Raw genomic sequence first — 23,498 nt, forward strand, 5'->3', positions numbered from 1 at the left:
GCAACATTTCATCCTCCCTGCTGAAGGGAAACTTTAGCCTGATCTATGAATGTGGACCCCAAACTGGATCTGATTGACCTGCACGTTGTTCCTCAGGGTTTTAAACAGGGCTACATTACCTGTCGTCAGTCAGCTGGTTAACTCGAGCTGAACAGAACTGATTTGATCTGAGACTTAATTTGAATGTTCTGGTTTCATAGCTGTCCCTCCTGTCACTATCAGCCACTACAGCGCTGCACTGCATGCTGGGAGTTTGTGGAATTCATCGATCAGTGAAAATCTCTGACACGAGGGCCTTTAAATGCTTCAAAACTGGAACGAATCCAATCACTCCTCACACACACACACACACACACACACACACACAGTGGCCACACTTCCACTCTGACCTATTTCCTGTTTGTTCTCACAGTCTCAGCACAGACGTGCCACAACTAAGACAAAAGACGCAGCGCACACAGAGCTGTGTGCAAACAGAGGGTTTAATATGTACAGTGCTGCTGTGTGAACACAAAGTGAACGAAGAAGCAGCAGCTCAGGATTACTGGAGGGAGGATTCGGTCCACACGTGACCTTATGAACTTTAAATGTTTTCTAAAAGCAAAACAAAATGAAATAAAACTATAAACTACCATTTAGAAAACCTGCAGGTATTATATTATAAAAAGCAAAAGCAATAAGGACATAATCTCCTTTCATGTATCCTTTAAAATAAAACATCCTCTTGGTTCTTTTGAAAGTTTGAATCAGTCTTTCAGACACTGGTCGCTGGCACCACGTCGAGTGTTTGAGGTTAAAAACAAAGAGCAAATCTGAGTGTGTTATAACAGGCTGTTTCTTCACAGTTCACTGTTAGGCTCGTTGCTGCTGCTCAGCTGCCTCCTCGCTGCTCTCGCTTTCCTTGTTCATTTGTCGGATGTCAGGCCGTTTCCTTCTGGACAGCGTGCTCCGCCTCACCTGGGCCCGAAAAGCCTTAGAAAGGAAAAAGTAAACGAGCGGATCCAGACAGATGTTGAGAACTGACACTATTGTCGTCGCTTCCTTCAGGTTGTATAGCACCTGCTCCACAGAGCAGTTCCACTGAAAAGTATAGAGGAGCCGAACCAGGTGATACGGGACGAAGCAAACACAGAAGATGCTGACCAGCACTAAAATGTTCCTGCGAGACTTCACTAACTTTCTGGAGCCCGAGGAGGCCAGCTGCCTCTGCTGTGCCTGCAACACCCTGCGGGAGGTGCTGTGGTAGAAGAAGACCAGGGATACGAGGACCAACATCTTGAGCTATACAATCAAATATTCCGCCGGTCAGTGACCCAGTGTTTTCTGTATTATTATTGTTATTGTTATTCTATGATTCCTTTGTTGTTCTGATTTCCGATTTTGTATTCTAGTTCTGAGGTTTAGTTCTGTGCCCAGTCAGCTTCCTAGAATTCAAAGTGTGTCACAGCTCAGGAAAAAAAAAGCAGCGAAATGAGCGCTGCTTTTCAGTCTGGTTACTACCGTTTATGTCAGAACCGATACCGGTACCCATCCCTAGTGAGGTTATAGTCCGAAAAATACGGCATACGGGTTTTGTAAAGTGATTTGTTTCGGGGCAGGAGGCTGGGAGACTTCGCGGTCTGGGATAGAGCACGCAGTTTCACACACTCTTCATTTTGCACTTTATGGTGCTGTTGTAAATAGTGAAAATACTAGTTGTGCTAGCTGCACGGCGTCAACACATTAAAAAGCTAACCGCTAACACGTTGATGCCGTGCAGCCCCACACACGGGACGATCCATACAGTTATGGCGTTAACGTCATTTTAGTGACAGTAACGCTGACAGCACTAAAATAGTAATCTCCAGATGTTTTCTTTTTGCCGAGCAGCTCCTCTTTGATAGCTGCGTGTCCAGGGTAAACCTCCGCCTGCCCCACTCCTCCTTTACAGGTGAAAATAGAGCAACAGGACCGCTGAGTCTTTGACTTTATTTCTTTTCTGCTGTGTTTTACTTGCATCTATTTGAAAGACTGAGTGTAAACACAAAAAAAATATTTTATGTGCTGGAATGTGCAGAAAATAGGTTTAAATGTAAAAAAATGTCTTCCAGTCAGTGAATGTTGCAGATAATTAAATGTTTGCTTGATGCATAAAGTTAAAAGATTAAAACTAATAAAACAAGTTTTAAAAAGAGACTTTTCCATTTGATTACATTTTGTATGATGGATTATGCAGAAAAAGTAGAATTGGGCTGAAAGATCTATCGCTTTATGTGAGAGGATTTTTATGAAATCAAGTATAATCAAGTGTGCCTTATAATCGAGTGTTCATATATTTTCACATAACCAAGTTTATTGTTAAAGAGAACATAATGCATTCCTTACTTTAGTGTCTGAGATGTTTGACAAGTATGTATTCTTTAACCCAGTGTGTGTGATGTCAGATAAGTGTGATATACTTCTATGTTTTTATTCTTAGTTTGTGTGCAGAGGTCAGATAAGCTTAGGTAATGTCTGGCCTTTTCCCTTTCGGTTAAAAGAGGAAGTACTATGTAACCCATTTTGCCTTATAAATAAAGCAACCAGCCTGCGCTGAGTGTGTGTGATTTTGCTGAGAGGCACACACCCATGCGCATGTCTTAATACTCTCTGAGTCGGTCTGCAGTGTCTTATTTCTCTTACTTGTGAACAAATGTCTTAACCCCTGACACTTTATCACCTACTCAGGTTGTAAATCGTGTTTTTAAAAAGTAACTAAGTAACTAAGTAATTAATTACTTATGAAAATAAGTAATCAGTAAAGTAACGGGATTACTTTTTGGGGAAGTAATCAGTAATTAGTTACTGATTACTTTTTTCAAGTAACTTGACCAACACTGGTTGTAACACAGATGTGTCTGCACTGTGCCCGCCCATGCTCGCTGCTCCTGCCGCTCCTGAAGTCTTTTGTGTTACACTTGGATCTAAGACTAAGGACTGTGACAGTAACTAACCCTAACCCCTAACCCTATCCTTGAAAGAGTAGTTGTCAAACAGCTAACAGATCATCTGCAGAGGTTTATTTGAAGAGTTTCAGTCAGGTTTCAGAGCTCATCACAGCACAGAAACAGCTTTAGTGAAGGTTACAAATGATCTTCTTATGGCCTCTGACAGTGGACTCATCTCTGTGCTTGTCCTGCTAGACCTCAGTGCAGCGTTCGATACTGTCGACCATAATATCCTATTAGAGCGATTAGAACATGCTGTAGGTATTACAGGTACTGCACTGCAGTGGTTTGTATCATATCTATCTAATAGACTCCAGTTTGTGCATGTAAATGGAGAGTCCTCTTCACACACTGAGGTTAATTATGGAGTTCCACAGGGTTCAGTGCTAGGACCAATTCTGTTTACATTATACATGCTTCCCTTAGGCAGCATCATTAGAAGACATAGCATACATTTACACTGCTATGCTGATGACACCCAGCTCTATCTGTCCATGAAGCCAGATAACACACACCAATGAGTTAAACTGCAGGAATGTCTTAAAGACATAAAGACCTGGATGGCCGCTAACTTTCTGCTTCTTAATTCAGAAAAAACTGAGGTTATTGTACTCGGCCCTGAAAAGCTTAGAAATATGGTATCTAAGCAGATTCTTACTCTGGATGGCATTACCTTGGCCTCCAGTAACACTGTGAGGAACCTTGGAGTCATGTTTGACCAGGACATGTCCTTCAACGCACATATTAAACAAATATGTAAGACTGCTTTCTTCCATTTGTGCAACATCTCTAAAGTTAGAAATATCCTGTCTCAGAGTGACGCTGAAAAACTAGTTCATGCATTTATTACTTCCAGGCTGGACGACTGTAATTCATTATTATCAGGAAGTCCAAAAAACTCCCTGAAAAGCCTTCAGTTAATCCAAAATGCTGCAGCAAGAGTCCTGACAGGGACTAGAAAGAGAGAGCAGATTTCTCCTGTTTTGGCTTCCTGTTAAATCCACAATTCAAAATCCTGCTCCTCACATACAAGGTCTTAAATAATCAGGCCCCATCTTATCTTAATGACCTTGTAGGACCATATCACCCTATTAGAGCACTTCGCTCTCGCTCTGCAGGCCTACTTGTTGTTCCTAGAGTATTTAAAAGTAGAATGGGAGGCAGAGCCTTCAGTTTTCAGGCCCCTCTTCTGTGGAACCAGCTTCCAGTTTGGATTCGGGAGACAGACACTACCTCTACTTTTAAGATTAGGCTTCAAACTTTCCTTTTTGCTAAAGCATATAGTTAGGGCTGGACCAGGTGACCCTGAATCCTCCCTTAGTTATGCTGCATCTGATCAAATCTGATCACGCCGCCATCTTCCTCATGCCAAAATACAAACAAAGGCTGAAACAGGAAGTTCCGGTTCAGAGGAAGGTCGCGCGCTGGACGGACCAATCGGTGGCCGCGTTACAGGACGCACTCGATGACGCAGACTGGGGCATGTTCAGAAACAGCTCCGACGATGACGTCAACGTGTTTACGGAAGCGGTTGTGGGATTCATCGGGAAACTAGCGGATGATACCGTGGAGACAAAGACTATCACAACGTTTCCCAACCAGAAGCCGTGGGTGGATAAAACCATCCGCGACGCTCTGAGATCCCGCACCGCTGCCTACAACACGGGACTCACGACAGGGGACATGGACCCGTACAAAGCCGCGTCATATAACGTGTGGAGGGCGGTGAAAGAGGCGAAGCAGCGCTACGGGAGGAAACTAGAGTCACAACTCCAACAGAGTGACTCTAGGAGCCTGTGGCGGGGACTAAGGACAATAACGGACTATAAAGCACCAACAACCGGTATGACGAACGTGGCCGTGACTCTGGCAGACGAGCTGAACACTTTCTATGCTCGCTTCGAGGCTGCAGCTAAGGTCTCCAACAATGCTAGTGTTAGCGGCGCTAACGGCTGCAGACAGGAAGATACTGCCAGCACCGGAAACGTGCTCGTCATCTCCGAGCATGAAGTAAGGAGAGCTTTCAAGAGAGTGAACACCAGGAAAGCAGCAGGACCAGACGGCATCCCAGGTCGTATCCTCAGAGACTGCGCATACCAGCTAGCTCCTGTGTTCACTGAGATATTCAACATCTCTTTATCTCAGTCGGTGATCCCCACATGCTTCAAAGAGTCCATCATTGTTCCTGTCCCGAAGAAACCCCACCCTGCTTCTCTCAATGACTATCGCCCTGTAGCCCTCACCTCAGTAGTGATGAAGTGCTTTGAACGCCTGGTCAGAGACTTCATCATTTCTTCACTACCAGACACACTGGACCCACTACAGTTCGCTTACCGTCCAAATCGTTCCACAGACGATGCCATCTCTCATCTCCTCCACACATCACTCACTCACTTGGACACTAGAAGGGGGAATTATGTTAAAATGCTCTTCATAGACTACAGCTCTGCATTTAACACCATAATTCCCTCCACACTCACCACCAAGCTGGAGCATCTGGGACTCAGCTCAATATGTGTCTGTGGATCTCCAACTTCCTAACTGGCAGACCACAGGCAGTAAGGATGGGCGGACATGTCTCAGCCTCCACCACTCTCAGCACTGGAGCCCCCCAGGGGTGTGTTCTGAGCCCCCTGCTGTACTCTTTGTACACATATGACTGTGTGGCCACTACCAGCTCCACCACCATCATCAAGTTTGCTGACGACACCGTCGTGGTGGGCCTGATCTCTGATAACAACGAGACGGCCTACCTGAAGGAGATTAGGAATCTGGAGAACTGGTGCCAGAGGAACAACCTCCTTCTAAACGTCAGTAAGACAAAGGAGCTGATAGTGGACTTCAGCACTAAGCAGGAGAGGAACTACCAGACCCCCGTCATCAACGAGTGCCCAGTGGAGAGAGTGGACAGCTTCAAATACCTCGGAGTTCACATCACGCAGGATCTGTCATGGTCCTGTCACATCAACACCGTGGTGAAAAAGGCCCGACAGCGTCTCTACCACCTCAGACGCTTGAGAGACTTCCAACTGCCCTCCAAGGTGCTCAGGAACTTTTACTCGTGCACCATAGAGAGCATCCTGACGGGAAACATCTTAACCTGGTTCGGGAACAGCACCATGCAGGACAGACGAGCTCTACAGAGGGTTGTGCGGTCAGCTGAGCGCACCATCCGCTCCGAGCTCCCTGACCTGCACTCAATCTACAGCAGGCGGTGCTGGACCAAGGCCAGGAAGATGGTGAAGGACCTCAGCCATCCCAACAACAGACTGTTCTCTCTGCTGAGGTCAGGAAAGCGATTCCGCTCCCTGAAGACCAACACAGAGAGACTGAGGAGGAGCTTCTTCCCGCAGGCGATACGGTCTCTCAATCACACCACCACACAGTACTGACCCACACATACAGTTCTTACACACACACTGGACTTTCTGGACATTGGTTTTGCACAACACTGGTCACTATATTCTTCATTTCCAGTTAATACTTGTACAGCTGCTGTTATTGTGTATATATTTATTTATATTTCTTCATACATTCTTATATAGTTCTATATTGTGTATTTTGTTGTACAGTTATTTTATTTTCAACTTTAATTTATATATTTTATCTTATTCTTCCCAGTTAAATTTACCCTTCATTCTAATTTGTGTTGTACAGTTATTTCATTTTTAACCTTAATTTATATTTTATTCCTTCCTAGTTAAATTTACCCTTTTTAATTTTTCATATTTATTTCCTATCTTATTCATAGCCTTTTCCTTTTTTGTTTTCTTTAGGTCACGAGCAGTTGTCCAAGCATTTCACTACATATCGTACTGTGTATGACTGTGTACGTGACAAATAAAATTTGAATTTGAATTTGAATTTGCAATAGACATAGGCTGCCGGGGGATTCCCATGATGCATTGAGTTTTTCCTTTCCAGTCACCTTTCTCACTCACTATGTATTAACAGACCTCTCTGCATTGAATCACATCTGTTATTAACCTCTGTCTCTCTTCCACAGCATGTCTTTATCCTGTCTTCCTTCTCTCACCCCAACCAATCACAGCAGATGGCCCCGCCCCTCCCTGAGCCTGGTTCTGCTGGAGGTTTCTTCCTGTTAAAAGGGAGTTTTTCCTTCCCACTGTCGCCAAAGTGCTGCTCATAGGGGGTCATATGATTGTTGGGTTTTTCTCTGTATGTATGAAGCGCCTTGAGGCGACTTTTGTTGTGATTTGGCGCTATATAAATAAAATTGAATTGAATTGAATTGACACCTTTTTGCTGAAATTTGAAGAAATTTCTAAAATGTAAATGACCTTAAGTAGTTGTTGAGAGCAATACGCTGATCTGAGTCACTGAAACTCACCAGAAACACCAAACTAAGGATGGGTATGAAGAAGAGATGGGACACGGTGGTGACTGGATTACAGCTTTCTGTCTCATTGGAAAATGAAGAGCTGTTGTTGAATGAGGTCACTCCACTCATCTTTCTCTGGGTTTGGACAGAGATCATCCACATTAATATTCTTTATTATAATTATATAATAATTAAAAAATCATTTTGACAAAGAGGAGAGTGATTACTATTAATATTAGCTGCACATTTAAAGGAGCTGCTGACTTTCAAGTATCGCATTGAAGAAAACGATGTTAAAAGCTTGATCGTTAGCACAGTGCACTGACACCAACCCAGCTGAACAGCTGCCATCTCTATGCTGAACATTCAAATATGGAAAAGCATGTTTTTCTGCAACAAACACACACAGACACACTCACCCTCAACTCTCCTCGATGTCTAACGTGTACCACACTACTTCCTCTCTGCTCTTACACAGAAAGAAGAACTGCTGATAACCACGGATGTGGTTGGCGTGACGATAAAGAGCCGCGTTATTGGTCAGATAAACCACAACACACTCAAAGGACGCTTTAGGCCACGGGCCGAACACGATAAACATTTACTGAACCGACCAAAACTAAACGTTCTTCTAACATCACTATAAATCGAAGCAGTCGGGAGTACGAGTCTGAGAGATTTCAAACGCCGTCTTTTTGTCTGGACTCACGTTCGTCATGCAGCTCTTGGCTCCTCTGCCACAATGAAACTGTCACGGCTGTGGTGACGTCAGCTTCCTCTTCAACCCTCGAGTTTAGCTCCACGTGTAGACACACAGGTTTCAGTCAGCATGTAATAAACCTGCCGCTGGGTCCGAAAGGCTCTGTTTTCAGAATCAACTTGTCTCGTGGCCATCGCTAACGGCTCGTTCTGACTTGAAATTAAGGTTGAATACATGAATAGAGGCGTCACTAAACTGACGTCATCGACGTGGAAATGATGACGGGTGGCCTGTCGTTTGGTAAGGCAGCTAAGGATCTCAGGGGTCCGGGCCGGATGTGGCCCGCAGGCCTTGAGCTCGACACCTACCTAACAATCTTCTACATTTTCTGCGCCACTAACTGAATGCATGTAAACTGAGCTCATTCATGGGATCTTGCCCGAGGCATGCTGGAGGAGGACCCAGGGATCAAACTACCAACCTTCCCATTAGTAGATGACCTGCTCTGCAGTCACCCCGATGCGCAGTCCTTTTCTTTCTGCTCTTTCCTGTGGGATGTTGTTAATTCTGCTAGTTAAAGTAACTAGTCTGATCCAATAAGACCTCAGCTGCTCACCTGAAACATTAAATGTTTTATTACTTATTTGGCAGCTGCTGCTGAGCTGATTTGGCACTTATGGACACAAACGTCACAGAAAGAGTTGATTAAACATACAGAGAGACGGCGACTAAACAAGGTTTTAGTTTTATTCGTTCCTTCAGTTATTTTGAAACACATCACTTTCAGTTGTCTAAAGGTAACTTTGTCAGGAGCTCGCTCTGAGAAAACCCTGATGAGGATGCGTCACAGTGCTGGAGGTACGGTGGGGCCTCCTGGATTCTGCACACCTGGAAGTAACAAACTCACCTGCTGGCTGTTACCTGAAGCCTTTCAGTCACCGTCTCATCGAGTTTATTGTAAATAAACGTTCTGAACTTTTTCTCCAAGTCTTCATATTGAACTTGATCTGTACCCAGTGTTATGACAGGAGAAATTACTAAACGCGTGTTAGTTTCTCTGATCTTTAAAAACACCCGTTTTTGTTACTGTGGTTATTTTTGTATTAAGGGAAACAAAAAAAGTGTCAAAACCTTTTATGAAGAAACAATAATAATATGAAGACACCTTGAATGTCACAAGAGAGGAAGCCGTGCTCTCTTTTTCTGGCCTTTCTTTTCCTGCCCACAGCTTTAATCAGATTTCTTCTTCTTTTTTATTGCTCGCTGTTCTCATGTGGAAACACTGTAAGAGGAACTAAAGGAGATGAGCTGATGTGCCCCATCTAAGGGTGTGACTTCTGATTCAGACTCCATTTACAGATGTGCATAGGTAACTGGATTTACCGATGTCATGGTTTTTGTGGTTACAGGGTCTATGTTAAGGCTTTGATGTTGTTTTAACCAAATCCAGAGTTGTGTTTTCATTTGTGACTGTCTTTGTCACATTATGATGTATTAAGGTAAAGATCTGAATACAAATCTTAGTTTTTAACCTTTTATATGGTGTCCAAATGTTGCAACATGTAGAGTAAAAGTCAGACACACACAGGTTATGTGTGACAGAGACGGGAAGGCTGATCGACGTCAGTTCAATCACACTATGTCCTCGCTGATCTAAGTGGGGACAGGATTCATCGTTGTAACGGCTAAACGTTGAGATGTGTACTCAAGTTGTAAAATGTGTTGATCGCATTATTATTATTGTTAACTGAGAAGCAGTATTTTAGTTATCACCACTAGGGGGCACAATTTGCCGGGACACAGTGATGTTTCTCTCATGATAAGCTGTGTGGCAGGCAGGCAGGAAAAAGGACCCAAAATGATGACGTCCGAAGCCTCGCTGCCCGGCTGTACCACGTGACTGGTTCATGAACTTTGCCGCGAGATATGACAGCGATATAACCCCTCAGACTTCATTCAAAATGTGGGTGTTTGATGGAGAGTTGCGGTTAGAGAGAGTTTGGAGACAGTTTGGAGGTTTATGAGAGTGAGGAGAGAAAGTCAGGAGAGAATGGAGCCAGCTAAGAAGAGGAGGATGTCCTCCCCTGTGTGGGAACATTTTGATCTTATTCCTCCCAACAAGGTATGTAAATTTCTACAGAAGATGTATTTTCATGATACTGATGGTGCAATACAATTTATGTTGAGCTGTCTTGACTTTTGTACAAGGTGAAGTGTTTGCTATGTGCCAGGGAGCTGGGATATAACAACAACACCTCATCCGTGCTTAGGCACTACAGAGCTTTGCATGAGAATAAGAGGAACACCGATTGTGGAGCAAGACCAGGTGAGCCATCAAATGCCAGGATAATATAGCATGCAGTAATGTTACTAAATGATATAACAATATTATACAGCTGTAATTGTGGTGTAATCTATATTGGTGAATATCATGCGCCACTAGGCGGCAGTACTTACCCTTCTAGACAGGAAGTGATGCTATGTTTTGATAGGGAGAGTAAGCTGGAAATAAAGATGGTGGTGTTCCACGTTATCGCCTAAACGAGGAGTTTTATTAAAAGAGCCCAACACAACATGGTGTCAGAAGTGCACTCGCTCTAGGCGGTGAACAGAGACAGTGGACAAAATAAACGTCAGCTTGGCGAACGGCTAGCGACGAAAATGACGGAGCAAGCAGCAGCTCTACCGGCGACTCCTGGCCCGGTTACGGCAGCTCCACCAGCGGCTACTTTCACCATCAAGCCACCGGAACCGTTCGACTTCACAAAGCCCCAAGAATGGGAGAAGTGGATCAGACGTTTCGAGCGTTTCAGAATGGCAAGTAATCTGAATGGTTCAACTGATGCTAACCAAGTGAACACATTAGTATACTGCATGGGAGACGAGGCTGACGACGTGCTAAGGGGACTAGACCTAACAGACGGGCAGCGCCAGCAGTACGATGCGGTCAGAAACGCATTTGACAGACATTTTGTCCCCAGAAAGAATGTGATTTATGAAAGAGCGAAGTTTAATAAGCGAGTACAACAGCCAGCGGAAACAGTTGACTCCTTCATAACAGCTCTATATGCTCTCGCTGAAAACTGTGAATATGGTGAACTCCACGATGAACTTTTGAGGGATAGGCTCATTGTGGGTCTTAAAGATTCATCACTGTCGGAGAGAATGCAGCTCAACAAATATTTGACGCTAACCAAAGCTATCACAATGGCGAGACAATCTGAGGAAATAAAAAGACAGCCAACTGACCTCAGAGGCGAAAGCAGCACAGGCAAAACAGCCATGGACGCCGTGCATGTCAGAAAGTCACAGCCCAATAAATTCAGAAGCAGAGAGCAAAAGCAGTTCAAGCCACGAAAACCACAAATAACAAAACAAGAGAATAAAACGTGTTTTAAATGTGGAAAAACACAGATGCACCCAGCAGCACAGTGCCCAGCTAAAAATGCAGAATGCCACAACTGCGGGAAACGTGGACACTACGGGAGAGTTTGTAGGTCTACAGCTGTGCATGAGGTGGCAGACTGTGCAGATGGACTCTTCCTAGGTGAACTGGATTCAGGAGAAGACCCGTGGCTTGCTAACATCTGCGTGAGAGGCAAAAGCATGACCTTCAAATTAGACTCGGGGGCAGATGTCACAGCTATCTCAGAAGAGACATTCAAAGACATTAAGCAGCCAAATGAGCATCTGCAAAAAGCTGAAAAGCCACTGTATGGACCAGGAGGTGCAGCACTGACCGTGCTCGGGTCCACAAAGGAGGACATTTCCTACAGTGACAGGAGCACTGCAGAGACGATCTACGTAGTCAGAAATCTGCGTGTAGCTCTCTTAAGCAGGACAGCTTCTGTGAGACTGAAATTAATTGCCCGAATGGACAATATTGACCTTGAGACGGTGAGGAAAGTGTACCCGAAGCTATGGGATGGGCTCGGGCTTGTTCAAAAACCGTACACGATTAAGCTGAAGCCCGACGCTAAACCTTATTCACTGAAAGTGCCCAGGCGTGTTCCGCTCCCACTACTGGGCAAAGTCAAAGCAGAGCTACAGAGGATGGAACAGTTGGGGGTGATCAGTCGTGTGGAGGAGCCCACAGACTGGTGTTGCGGCATGGTCGTAGCCCCTAAAAAGGACAAAGAGACAGTCCGCATCTGCGTGGACATGACACCTTTAAATGGGTCGGTGTGCCGTGAAAGATATATCCTTCCCTCTGTCGACCAAACACTAGGCATGCTCACAGGGGCGCAGTATTTCTCCAAGCTCGATGCTAACATGGGCTTTTGGCAAATACCGCTATCCAAAGAATCTGCTCTCCTCACCACGTTTATTACGCCATTTGGGAGGTACCATTTCAACCGTCTGCCATTTGGTATTTCCAGTGCACCAGAGCATTTCCAAAACATGATGGTGACAGAAGTGACAGCCGGCCTCGCGGGAGTCGTATGCCACATGGACGACATCCTGGTCTGGGGATCTACGAGAGAGGAGCACGACATGAGACTCCACGCTGTCCTCGACCGTGCAGAGAAGGCAGGCGTCACCCTGAACATGTCAAAATGTGAGTTTGGCAGAAGAGCAGTGAAATTCTTAGGATTAATTGTGTCATCTGAAGGCACGAGCCCTGACCCTGACAAAACTAGCGCGGTGCAGAAGATGAAAGAGCCAAGCACTGTGAGTGAGCTTAGGAGCTTCTTAGGAATGGTGAACCAGCTGGGGAAATTCATCCCAAACCTTTCTGAGAAAGACAAACCACTGAGAGACTTGCTTTCAACTAAAAACATGTGGTACTGGGGGCATGAGCAACAAAACGCCTTTAACAGTTTAAAACAAGAACTGTCATCTGCACCAGTGCTACAGCTCTACAACCCAAACAAACCCCAGAAGATCTCAGCAGATGCCTCTTCATACGAGTTGGGGGCAGTCTTACTACAGAAAGACAATGATGTGTGGTCACCTGTCGCGTATGCCTCGCGATCATTGACAGCCACAGAGCAGCGCTATGCTCAGCTGGAAAAAGAAGCGCTGGCGCTCACCTGGGCCTGTGAAAGATTCAGTGACTTTATTCTAGGGCTACACTTTGAGCTTGAGACCGACCATAAGCCACTAGTGAGCCTACTCGGAGGACAAGCCCTGGATTTGCTTCCACCGCGGATACAGAGATTCCGCATGCGCCTGATGAGGTATTCTTACACTATAAGGCACATTCCAGGCAAAAGCCTCACCACAGCCGACACGCTGTCACGGTTGCCATTGGCAGGCAACGTGATTCCCAGAGACAATGACCTTATGGAGGACACTGATATCTACATTGACACAGTGCTGGAGGGCCTTCCTACTAGCAGCAAATACCTTTCAGATCTCCGTGAGCAGCTGCAGTCTGACAGCGTCTGTTCGCAAGTCATGAAGTACTGTGCAGAGGGCTGGCCGGACAGGAACCAGCTGCAGGGAGTGGTAAAGCACTACTGGTCGGAAAGAGCAGTTTTGAGTGTACACAATGGACTACTACTGAGAGGTACAAGGTTGGTCATACCTGCAAACATGCGAAACGCAGTTCTGGACAAAATACACGAGAGACACCAAGGAGTAGTCAAGTGTAGAGAACGTGCGCGACAAGCAGTGTGGTGGCCAGGCCTGAGTAACCAGATCGGTGAACTTGTCCTTAAGTGCAGGCTGTGCATTCAGGAGAGAGTTAATGTGAGGGAACCTCTTATGCCCACACGTTTACCTGAGAGGCCATGGCAGAACTTAGGAGCTGATCTGTTCACACTAAAAGACAAAAACTATCTGTTAGTAGTGGATTACTTCTCGAGATATGTCGAGATTGCTCAACTCAGTCCAACTCGTTCAGCCAATGTGATTGTGCATTTAAAGTCAATATTTGCACGCCATGGCATACCGGAAGTATTGATCACTGATAATGGGCCACAATTTGCATGTCAAGAAATGAGAGACTTTGCAAAGGACTACTGCTTTGAGCATGTTACCAGTAGTCCCAGGTACCCGCAGAGCAACGGCGAAGCGGAGAGAGGCGTCCAGACCGTCAAGAATCTCCTCAAAAAAGCTAGCGATCCATACAAGGCGTTGCTGGCATACAGAACAACAGCACTGGCAAATGGCTACAGCCCGGCTCAACTTCTCATGGGGCGCAGGCTTCGTACTACCTTGCCAATGCTTCCTGAAACCTTACAGCCCTGTCTGCCTGATTTTCAGCAGGTTAGTTGTTCGGAGAGAGAGAAACGGCTGAGACAAACCGAAAGTTTTAACAAGAGACATAGAACAAGAGAACTGGATAAACTGTTGCCAGGACAACCAGTCTGGATCACGGATGCAAGAGCACAGGGCACAGTGACAGCAGTCCACCCGACTCCACGATCGTACGTCATCAGTGGGCCCCAAGGGACAATTAGAAGGAACCGCAGTCATCTTGTGCCGATCCCACAAACAGAGGCTCAAACCGAAGCCACACAGATTCAAGCTACTCCTACCGAGACAGTTTCTGAGCCAAGCGCACCCCATACACCAGGTGTGATTAGAACCCGGTCGGGTAGGGAGGTGATTAAACCGAAAAGACTTGATCTGTGAAGCTGATTGTTTGAAAACAGAAAAGTGTGTTTCAAATGCTGAGTTGTGGTTTTGAGGGTAGCATGTTGAAGAAAAAAATGTTTATTCTGTTACAGGAGGAAAAGAAGAAAAAGTGTTTATTCTCTTGCGGGTAGAAAAGAAGAGAGAAAGTGTTTATGACAATACTGACTTTATGTTTCCTGAAATGTTGGGGTATGCCTGTATTGAAAAAACTATATGCAGTTATGTTTTGTTTGAAGAACAAAAGAATGTACCAGTCTAACTTCAGTAAGGGGGATGTGGTGTAATCTATATTGGTGAATATCATGCGCCAATATAGACAGGAAGTGATGCTATGTTTTGATAGGGAGAGTAAGCTGGAAATAAAGATGGTGGTGTTCCACGTTATCGCCTAAACGAGGAGTTTTATTAAAAGAGCCCAACACAACAGTAATAAGTTACGTGTGTGATATTTATATTTGTGCTTTGTTCTCCTGAGGAAAGACAATAAAGACAATCTCCAATAGATGAAGACCTGGTTACCATGGTGATTGAGGACTCCCAGCCATTTAGCATTGTGGAGGACAAAGGATTCAAAAGATTTGTTAAATCATTAAATCCTAGCTATGTTCTCCCCACTAAAAAGGTCATAAAAGCAGTGAAAATTTAGTTTTTACAGAATAAAATGTGAACAGGCAGGACTGAGGCTCAAAGCCTCAGTGTGTAGCTGTCCATACCTCAACGTTACAAAAGCACAACTACTGTCCACACCCCAACCACACCTCACCTCACAGTAAATGATCATTTCCATTTCAAGCATTTCCAAATAATCATTTTCCATACTGCCACTATAAATATACACAGTATACTGCATCACTACAATATACATGTTTTACACACTCCTTTTGTTGTTGACATTTACAGGCTGTGTGCAAAATGCCACACTCTTCAAATTCATGCCAGCTATTATTTTTACGTCCAGTAGGTGTCCTGCTAGAGCAAATGAAGCTTCATGAAGCTTTGCGCTGGGATGAACCAACTGGAAGAAAAGCTTCAGTGCTTCATGGCGCTTCATCTGCCCAGCACTACTGCTGTGTTGGTTCAAGGATCCATTTAAAACCGGCAGGACACCAACCCTGCAGGTCTGGAGTTGCCCACCCCTGGCTTAAATACACAGAGACCTAATCAGCGAATGGGAAACAGGAGGGAGGCACAGCTGGGAGAAATTAGGGCTAACGAGACAGGGGGAAGTAAAACTGAAAACAGTGACATAGGACTGGGACTATCAAAATAAAACAGGAGACAAATCACAAAGATGCAAACTTGACACTGAGAGACAGATTGAAAGAATATAACACATGGAAGACGGCGACTTAACCCTCATAATGTCCTCCTGATTTCCACACAGCTGTGGTCCTCAGGGGTCAAAGATGTCCCCATCTGGTTTGATTGATACTTAATTAATATTACTTTTAATTAAAACTTAATTCGAACATTTTGGCACTATTTCTTTATTCCGTTTCAACTGTAAGTCTGATGAAACCTCATTTAAATGCAATGTTTCTTTGTTTTTGGGTAAAAAATAAATTAAATGATCAGTTATTGTGATTCTCGTTTCACAACCAGAGTCGGCTGCTTTAACAGATGATCACAGACGGGTTTATGTCAAAGTTAATGTAGGAAGCTGCTTTTAAGCAGTCAGACTGGAATGATTCAGTAGTTTTCTTACCTAAATTAAAATACCTGAATCATAAATATATCAATACATCTCTCAGGATTTTCTGAGCTCCATGCCCAATAAATTCAATTTGATTGAATTTCAGATGCTTTTACTGGATCCACTCTCCCAGTTATAATCGAGAGGTGACGGGGTTTTCTCCAACGCTGCTCTGAGACCAGTCTTCCCTCTTTTAAAAATTCTTCCTCTTTGGAAATTTGAAGATCAACTGTCGTGTTCAAATTTTTACAGGAAAAATATCTGTTGTTTAAAAAGATTAAATCATGTTCGTATTATCCTACTACTGATTCAAACATCTACTTCAGGACATTTTGTTCAGACCCAGAGATTTTACCATTATAACCATTATAAAGTGTGAGTCTGCGCTACTTGTATTTACAGTTTTTGCCCGTTGCTTGAACACATTTTGCAAAACTTCGCTCATTGTGCCAAAACTCTAAACACAAGTAAACATGACACAACACTGGGAAATATACCGTTCACATCTGTGCCAAACTGAAACTCTGCTGTCAAAACCTAAATGCAGGGAAGGAGCAGTACCTGCTAGATAAGAGCTTAACAAGCAGTTTCACTCCGTAGCAGGAAGAGGAGAGCTGGACACTCTTCTCTTCGCTCCCTACCAGGAAGAGGGGCCGCGTCCTTCAGAATCACACACACAGATACACCTGCATACGCACTAACATTCCTCCGTCTATGAACAGACGCATTCACTGCTGTATTATTTTTGTATATAAAGACTAGTGCAAGAACAGAGCGCTGATCACAGGGCCCCCACTCTCGTGTGAGCGCTCTGTGACTGCCCTTGCATGTAAAACCTGCAGCGTGTGTGTGTGTCTTCACTCTTAGACTCTCAGCTGAACAGTGTCATTTAGAATAAATCTCTTGACAATACTGTAAACACAAAAAATCATGACAATTGTGCATAAGTGGGCTCATGGATCCCACCGTCTGTTGGGGTCTGGCCACAGGACCTCATCGACATCACAAGCAGTGTCTTCTCCCGCTGGGCACCGGGGAAAATATCCTCTTGCATGTCGAAACCATCCATGGATTGCTGTCACCTGACTGTCGCCGCAGGCCTGTTCCATTGCCTGCAGAAGAGGCATGCGGGCATGTGGTCATATACACGCCGTCTCCAAGCCGAACAAATTCCTCTATAGGGTTTACAGTTTCTTCTGATTGCTTAAGCACATTTTTTGTAACTATTTGCTAATTTTGCAAAACTCTTCACACAAATAAGAAAACCTGTCACCCAATCATCAAAACATTGTAGTTCTCTTGCAAAAGCAAACACAGCTAGATTAACTCTCCACACCTTCGTAAAAATGGTGTTTCCGTATCAAACAGTACACACAAGCCATCATCTACTAAGCACACAATGCGCCAACTGCACACTGATGGTATGAACACAAAACACATCTGGCTTTTGCTTTCTCTGTGCACAAGGTAGGCTATGTCAGTTTGAGCTCATACTTCTGTCATAGATCCATAAGCATAGAGGGATCCAAACTTCAAGTACTGGTGTTTATTCACACACATCAAAACAAACACAAGTGTTCATTTCCAAGTATAGGATTATTTGCAATCGCCATAATGACTATATGGGTTACTTGGTCTGCAGTGAACATGCTTCCTCTGCCCCAGCATCTGGTCATCTAGCAATTCTGTAAAGTAACAATTTCAGTATTTTTACATCAATGGTATTGGTGTGTTTCTCATTGGCATATGGCAGTGCTACAAATCTTTGTGCGAAGTGACTGTACTCACCGATTCTCATTTCAAGATGTCCTTATGGTGCTTGCTACAGTGTAGCGGCTCGAGTTAGGCTGGACCCGTTGGCCAGCTACCCTCAGGGTCATTCCACGGTTGATTACATGGTCCACTATTGTAGCTCTGATGTCATCAGCAATTCTATTTCTTACTCTTCCTACCCTTCCTCTCCCCCCTCCTCAGCCTCCTCTCCCCCCTCATCTTCCTCTCCCCCCTCCTCGTCTTCCTCTTGCTCCTCCTTGTCCTTGTCGTCCTCTTCATCCTACTTCACCTCCACGTCCTCTTCCTCTGCCTCCTCTACTTCTCACTCTTTCTGCTCGCTCCATTGTACTCCGCACACACAGCTTACCTGTATTATAGTGCTTAGGCTGATTGCAAAGTGAACGAATTATCTAAGAAAGTTTTGACATGTGAAAGTGTGCCAGACAGTTGGCAAATTAGTGTTAATGATAGCCATACATGTGTATACTTTTGCTAGGAGTGTGTTGGAAATTTGGTAATTGAGTGTTGTGCAGTGAATTGTGCCTACAGTTTTGCAAAGTGTGTGTTACAAAATTGCAAACTGAGTGCAAAGCAGTTTTTGTGCTTTTAGTTTTGCAAACTCAGTGAGTGGTTTTGCTATAAGTCTGAATAGTTTTAGAGATTGTGCTACAGGAATCACAGTTAGGGTTTAAGCATTCAGAAAAAACTGTAAAAATGGTGAGTAAGGGGGCAAGTATACCACTTCAAGTTGGCTGTGGTTGGAGAACCAGGCCTGGACCAGAGCAGCCCGATGGAAACTGACATGATCCCATATCACCACAAACCTGGGCTGATCTGCTCTGTTCTGTACAACTATATCATGGAGAGCATCTAGAAATGTGAGTATATGTTGGCTATTGTATGGACCTAGTTTTGCATGATGCTGCAGAAACAATGTGATATTTCCCCCGCGCTGCCCTGGGACGTGCACAATTGCCCTTTGGCCAGTTACATTACGACAGAGGTGTGGACTCGAGTCACATGACTTGGACTCGAGTCAGACTCGAGTCATTAATTTTATGACTTTAGACTTGACTTGAAAAAATGTTCTAAGACTTGTGACTTGACTTGGACTTTTACACCAATGACCTGGGACTTGAATTGGACTTGAACCGGTTTACTTGAAAAGACTTGATATTTTACCCCAAATATAAAATTTAACATGCATATTATATAGAGATTGAAAATGTGACGTCATTCACGGGTAGAACCGCAAAGGATTCTGGGAACTCGTGGCAAGCGGTCAAGCGGTACTAGCGCACGCAGGCTTTCAATTAAAATCAGTCACACAGCGATAAAAAGAAACACAAAAATGTCAAGAAGCTGTTGTGTTATTAACTGCAATAGCCGGTCGCATGACAGCCACGGGAAGCCGACGGGTAAAGAGATCGGTTGTTATCGGATTACGTCGTTGAAGAGAAATTGTTCGAGCCATGTTTCCGAAGTAACAAAGACGCGACGGATGGCCTGGATTGCAGCCATTCAAAGATCAAATATAACGTCCCAGAACACTCCAGCTCACAGGTTAGTCTGCTCCAAGCATTTACACGAAGGTCAGTGTTTTTTAGTAGTTAATACGTCATTTTCATAACATAATTGGTGATATAGGTTACAAGCAAGTCTGGCGCTGAACAGAAATGGTCGCGCTATGCTCCTTTATTTATTGTGCATAAATAGTGAATTGTCCTGACACAATATTGCGTTTCGCTTCTGTTATTATGGTACATTGACAAAAACATATACTTTTATTCACAGGATAAAACAGGTTTTTTGTATCACTAATTGTCCAGTACGATTACAGCATACAATATTATTGTCACTGCTACATTTCTGTGATGCTACCAGAAATTATTTCCACTACTAATTAATTACCGTTGAGCTCAAAGGTCCTATTAATAAACGGTTAACGAATGTGTATTTATGATGACGATTTGTGAGACTGGTAAACTTATGATACGTACGATGGTCTTTACTTTCTACACGGTGCATTTCAAGGTCCTGCACCCATCCGTCGGTAAACTGTACCTGGGCTTGTTGCAGTGACCGGAAGTTACTAAACTTCATGAGTGTATGCACTCACTCCAAGAACCGTATGATTATAAATATGCATATAAATATGCTACGATGAGATAGCTGACTTCATCTAACTAGCAAATGTTGTCCAGGCTACGTTGGTGATTCAGTTTTTTTTAATGTGTATGATATTTTTGTCATGCGATTTTAAAGCCGGTCCTACAACCGCATCCAAGAATAACATGCAGCTTATCTCAGAACTGTCGGTGAAAATTATTCTTGGAGCTAGGTTTAATTGAGCTGCATTTTAAAGAGGTGCAATTTCACAATTTGTGTATATTTTCTAAGTTCACTATTTTGTCATGTGTTGAGAAAAACACAGATTTTAAAATTACATGGTCTAATATTTACATTTAGCATAACTGCAACATGCTTTTTTTCGGGGTTTTTTAAAGACTCGAAAGGACTTGAAATTCAAAGTTTCAGACTTGTGACTTGACTCGGACTTTTACACCAGTGACTTGAGACTCGACTCGGACTTGCCTGACATTACTTGAGACTTGACTTGAGACTTGAGGATAAAGACTTGAGACTTACTTGAGACTTGCAAAACAATGACTTGGTCCCACCTCTGCATTACGACCCCGTCATCTTGTTTTGCTCAGGTCGAATCCAGCTTCATCAATGAAAATGAATTCATGAGGCTGTGCAGCTCCATCCATGGCCGAGATTCTCTGTAAAACAAAGAGAACATATTACTGCACTACAGCGCTACACATACAGAACCCTCACCCATCACACAGGTACCTGTGTAGCTCTCAGGATGGATCCATGTAGTACTGAGTTTTCCCAAGATGCGTCTGATGGTGGTGATGCTCACATGGTTTATGTTGCTGAACACTTGCCTGCCTGCAAGTATTTTCCGTCGTAGCTGGTGGAGACGGATGGCATTGTCTGCCCTCACTAGGTCCACAACGGCAAGTTCCTGCTGTTGTGTGAACAGGCGTTGGCGTCCTGCCCCAGAAGGTCTTCGAGTCATTCTAGAGAAATACAACCACATGCTGTCATGGCTTTGCTTACTTTACTGTATATACTGTATCATCCACTGTACAACACTGTACTTCAAAATAAGTAATCATGCTATGTTTCACAGAAACTACCACTTTGGCTGCAAAAGCAGCATTAGCACCCTGCACACTTGATATGGTGATATACTGTAGAACAGTACTATGAAAACCATCTGAGTAGAGCAGAAGGCAGAGAGGTGAAGACAGACCTGCTTTCTAGTCTGAATGTTCGTATTACAGATGCCACTGTGAAGCAGCTTCGATGTGGGTGGACTCTCTGCCCAGCTTCCCTCATAGTCAGGCCGTGGTTGATGACATGGTCCACCAAAGTTGCTCTTATATCATCAGAAATATGGGTCCGTGCATGGCCTCGACGACGACGACCTCCTCCTCCTCCTCCTCCTCCTCTCCCTCCATCCATGATTGCAAAGTTCTTCAATTGACTAAACTGAGGGCTTTTTGTAGTTGGCTAATTGGTGTTCGGTTTTGCAAGTAAGTGCCTTCAGGTGTGTATTGAGTGGTTGCAATTACCTGATGTGTTTTGTATTTTGCATACATGTGTTTTCCAAATGGCACTCATTTTGTGAACGAAAATTCATTTTGTGAACGAAGTGGAGCGCTTTTGTTTAAGGTAGGGGTACATGTGTTTGAGGGATGGTAACAAAAGCTTCAAGTTGTGTTACTTTAGTCTAAGCATGGCTTTATAGTGTTCAAGCAACGGGCAACAACTGTAAGGGGCTGTTTGTCTCTGTGTATATATATATATGCACGTTTTGTAATAGTTTTTTTTTTTTTTACCTCATTTATTTTACTTCTTTCTTTTGCTGACACTTGATGTCTTTTAAGTTTGCGATATAAATAAAGCTGACTTAACTTGATTGTATTCATTTATCGCCAAATAACAGCATCCATCACCAGGTACTTTATATTGTAAGGAAGAGACCAAACAACCCCAACAATCATATGACCCCCTATGAGCAGCACTTTGGCGACAGTGGGAAGGAAAAACTCCCTTTTAACAGGAAAAAACCTCCGGCAGAACCAGGCTCAGGGAGGGGCGGGGCCATCTGCTGTGATTGGTTGAGGTGAGAGAAGGAAGACAGGATAAAGACATGCTGTGGAAGAGAGACAGAGGTTAATAACAGATATGATTCAATGCAGAGAGGTCTGTTAACACCCAGTTCCACGTTTTCTCTGGTTCCCTCCCCAATCAGACCAGGAGTGACATGTTGAGCCGCACGTTCTCCTTGAATTGCTGGCTGTCTGAGTGGTGTCCAAAAAAACCCATTGACATGTGAGGAAGAGCTTTTTGTGCAGTTAACATAATGATAGGCAGCAGCTGTAACTCAGTGTGTGTTTTCACGTACAGCAGAAACGATGAGAGGAAGCTGCCGGCATGAATCTGATAAGACCCGCTCGGTCCATCCTGTTCGTCATGGAAACACAACCACACATCTCTCACCTCTAACGCGCAGCTGTTTTATATCAGATCAAAGTTTGCCGCTTCATTTTCCAGAAATGCAAACATCAAGAACACAAAGTCCCAACTTCAACTTTAATGGAGAAAAACTTTTTATAAAGTGAAGAATAAAGCCTCGACCCTCTGAACCTGCAGGACGCAGGTTATACCTCACTGACAGACGCCCACATCTGCTGCACATCTGGTAATGACATGTAGCAAAGACCATGAAGCTGAGCACCAGGGTGCCGTGTGATAAACATGCATGAAAGTCTGCGCCAGTGTCCAAAGCCCCCACGGAGAGCCAGTCAGCACGTCCCAGTCCCACAGACATAGTAAGGGCACCCAGAGAGAAGGGCCCGGCACACCGCAGAAGCCAAGGCACAACGAACCAACCCGAATCCCAAGCAGGGCACTGACCAACACAACCCAGATGCCACAGGTGACCCCAAAGGTGCAAGATAACCAGCCTCAACTAGTCTCTCACTTTCAGACCCCCACCAATCCCGAAAGCAAGAGGCAACCACCCCAAGCCCTGTCTGAGAAACTAACACGAATTAACAAGAGGAAAACATTCAAGATGACTGTGAATCTTCTCTGCAGTGGACGTCCCAGCAAATTTACCCCAGGATCAGGTGACCAGTGCTCAGAGATGAGGGCACCATCAAAGCCTCTGCAGGCTTCAGTGTCCACGCTTAAAACAGGCTGGATGAATATGGAATAAAACCGCCGTTGACACAGTTTCTCTGGGTGTCCGTGGCACTTCAACACAGCTGGATTTTCACTCAGGCTAACAGATGATGAGTCCCTCAGATGTTCGTATTTGACACCGAGGCAGAAATAACCGAGCTTACAGATAGA

General features: G+C 44.3%; 1 protein-coding gene and 1 pseudogene across 4 annotated transcripts in view; both read right to left on the bottom strand.

Annotated features, from left to right (window-relative positions):
* The window catches only part of ano7 (anoctamin 7), a 99,063-nt gene that overhangs the window by 23,344 nt on the left and 52,221 nt on the right, over positions 1-23,498 (bottom strand). The gene's annotated exons all lie outside the window — the stretch shown is intronic.
* Positions 840-7,437, bottom strand: LOC309721099 (P2Y purinoceptor 14-like; annotated as a pseudogene). The gene is made up of 2 exons: positions 7,318-7,437; positions 840-1,281 (listed from the first exon to the last, which is right to left on the bottom strand). The product of its transcript is annotated as a P2Y purinoceptor 14-like (transcript).

Source organism: Aulonocara stuartgranti (genome assembly GCF_965226115.1).
Source record: "Aulonocara stuartgranti genome assembly, chromosome: 14".
NCBI lineage: Eukaryota > Metazoa > Chordata > Actinopteri > Cichliformes > Cichlidae > Aulonocara > Aulonocara stuartgranti.